We start from the raw sequence: 3,554 nt of genomic DNA, 5'->3' as shown, positions 1-3,554 counted from the left end.
GAAAGTGCGTATACTTGTTTCACTCTTGAGAATTCCAAATCCTCAGTAAAGAAAACTTCTACTGGAAGTTCTAGAAAAATTAGATGAAAATCTATTCCAAAACTATTTAAGCTCATGACACACTCTAACCCTGCAACAGACAGCAAAGCCACTTCTACTGCCTTCCCTATGCAAGGGCTGTTGTCAGCATTTTAGAAGGCAGGCTGGTATACTTTGAACTGCTTAGAAATTTTTTGCCTGTCTGACTCTTCTCTGCAAATTCCTTGTGAAGAACATTGTCATGTCCTTTCCCTGCAGGAAAATCCCAGACTGAAAGTATATGACTCATTCACACACAGCTGTCCACTTGCCCAAGCTATCTGCCTTGCCATCAGAGCCTGATGCTGCCATCTAAGAATTGCTAGATGAGAATCAGAAGCAAGCTTACAGCAGGCAACTAAGGGAGTCCAAGAGAGCGTTCAAACTGATGCACGCATGTTTTCCTCTAGCTTCCTCAATACACCAATTACACTAAGTTGGGTGACCTCTAAACTGTCACTGATTCACTGTAGTTGGACTTTAATTTAACTCTCATCTTGCAGTTTACGCTTCTATATTTACAGCGTTCTTTAATTCATTTCAACACCAGCATAACACCAGAGCAAAGCTCTGTGCTGCACATCAGTATAAAAACTAGCTCAGGGCCTGGAAAGTGAACAGTTGTGTAGCACAGAATCTACCCATGCTAATTTAGTTACTCCCATAAATCATCCTTTTTAACAGGGCAAGCTGGCACAAAGAGGCTTGTGCACTATATTCCTACAGTAGCAACGTGTACATAGTGTGCACACTACACTCCTCAGAGTACAATGAGTACTTGAGCAGTACTAAACTTGGATAAGTGAACATGCCACAGCTAGACCCTGCTGAACAGCTGGCTGGGATTCAACGGAACTATCCTGTTTGAGGAGAAATGTCATAGTCTGTATTATTACTTTGAAGGCGCATACTGAATTGTGTCTGTTGAAATCATCCCTTTGGCTTATCTTATCTCAAGTGAAAAGGATAAAACAGAGCACAGTGAACTAGAATGTTTCAATTCACAGTTTTTCTGTTTTCTGTTTCCTTTCTTTTTCTTCACAAAGTATTAAATTTTCAATCTAACTAAGTGATGAAGTGGGCTTACAAGAATGCACATGTAAATCTAAATTTCCTAAAGCTTGCATTTATATAGATGCCTTATTTTGGAGAAGGCAGTCACAGATGTCCAAGAACATCTGCTGCACTGTACATCCAACCACATCCGGGTCCAACCTGGCCCCAAAGTAAACATATTAATCACCCCTTATTACCAGGGAGAAAAATAAACAAACAGACAAACATTTGATTCCACCGATTCACATCCTGGCCTACTCTTAGCAAATGAGACAGATGATTTTTCTTTTTACACCCTAGGAGCCCAATTTGGAACAGGGTGGTAGTGAACAAAAGGTAGTGAAAAAAAGTAAATGATGTGATTAATAGAAAATATTTTGTCTAATTTACAACAATGAAAAGTGAAGTAAAGGAAATAAGGTGTGCTGTCTGGCCCAGCACAGCACTGGGCTTTTAATGCGCATGAGAATTTTATTAAAATAAATCATTTAAAAGAACATAAATGGATGTGTGTGATTTAGCTGAGGAATGCTGGTTGCAGAAAGCATGCGGTCATTTTAAAAAGTTTGCTCCTCTTACATATTTTATCACTGAAATTAGAATAGTCCTTCTAATAGTTTGGCAAGATCTCTTTTTCCTTTCATTCAAAAAGGAAAAGGACATTGTTTCAAATGTCCTTACAGTAAGCCATAGCACATAAAACTCTTTGCAAGGAATAAAGCATTGTAACAGAGAAAAAACAACAAGAACAACAACAACAAGCATTTAGTGTTACATAACATATATAATAATATGTAATACTACTGGAAAGACATTTGCAAAAATGAATATTAATGGTGTTTATATTCTAAATATAGTTTTAAAGTTGTGAGAAGAGTGATGCACACAAATACTTCAAACATGTTAGTAAGATAAAAAATATTTGATGAATGGGGTAAGATTTCAAATTGGTAGTTTTTGAATACAGACCTGATAGAATATAACCCCAAGAATGACAGTTCCCTTTTCTATTACTATTTCATATAAACTTTTGATTTTTTATGGAGCTAATGTGATCATATATGAATAAACTCATGCAGACAGATGGTTATGAGTATCAACACAAACCTGACTAGCACATAATGAATTCACACAGATTGCCGTTTTGTTGTGTTCACAGAGCACCTGAGCAATGCTGCTCAGGAATTTGGGTTCACAACTGTTCAAAGGCTGTGTTACAACCAGCCCACCTTTGTGGTATATATGACGGCAGTATTGCCAACAAAAATAGGGAACGGGACTCACTGGCAGAGCATCTCATATTTCTAATATTTCTAATATTCACATTTTTTTTTTATTTTATTTATTTATTTATTTATTTTAAGAATCCCAGTCTCTTTTCTTAAACACAAAACTTGAGCATAGAGCCCCAGTGTTGGACTTCATTTAGGCATGAAAAGCTCATCTTACTGCCAAAAAAAAATAAAGGAGTCTCCTAGTTTTGTTCAAATTCTTATTATACATAACTTGATAATTAAATACATTTGTTTAGAAGCTGGTAATGCAAATGTGTTTTATGTGTCAACATTTTATGACACTTATTTTGCTTTGGCCTCATTACCTGCTCCTCTGTATTACCATAAGGAAAGAAAACTGATCCAATTGATTTGTTTACAGCATAGCTAAATGACATATGTGCTACATCATTCACTGGCTTTATAGGAAGTAATAAGGTCACAGAAAAAGCCGGAGCAGCCTGATCTCATTTTCCTTTAGGGCTGACTACATTAACACACTTACTGAAGGAGGCGATAGTAGTGATCCAGTCAGTATTTATCGGGACAAAATCAGTAATTATATACATTTTTAGAGTAAGGAGCTCCACTTTGAACAGAAGTCCTAGTAATGCTCGGGTTTAACATCTGAGTGAAATCTGTGGATGTAACCCTCAAAAACGGCTTAGTATTAAAAAAGAAATCCCCAGACCTGAACCAGAACCAGCTTTGAATGTTCAGTGTTCATATATTGAGATATTCAAGCTCTCGGTATGGTTCTGAAGGATTGATCATGAGAAAATCTGTTGAGTAAGGTCAAAAAACAACAAACTGGAAACTAGGGATTTTTTTTTTTTTTAAGTTCTAATGATGCAGAGACTGCATAATAATCTCCCTGTGAACCATAAACATAATAAAAGCTGAGGCCATTTCTATTATAATCTCTATCAGCAAGATGCCAGCGCTTTTCCAGATTTCCTAACGACTCCCTGCTAATTCCATGCCAAAACTAGCAGTGGATTTCTTCCTTTTAATCTCCCCTAATGCCTTATTCGATTATTGTCGCTGCTCTCCGACCGCACGCCGTCCCCTCAGACCCTAATTCCCCGCCGGACACCCGGCTGAGGCTGAAGGGCGGCGGCAAAACCGACGGGGTAGGGGCAGCCC

This window comes from Aythya ferina (genome assembly GCF_964211825.1).
Source record: "Aythya ferina genome assembly, chromosome: 14".
Lineage (NCBI taxonomy): Eukaryota > Metazoa > Chordata > Aves > Anseriformes > Anatidae > Aythya > Aythya ferina.
This window is presented reverse-complemented; position numbering follows the sequence as displayed.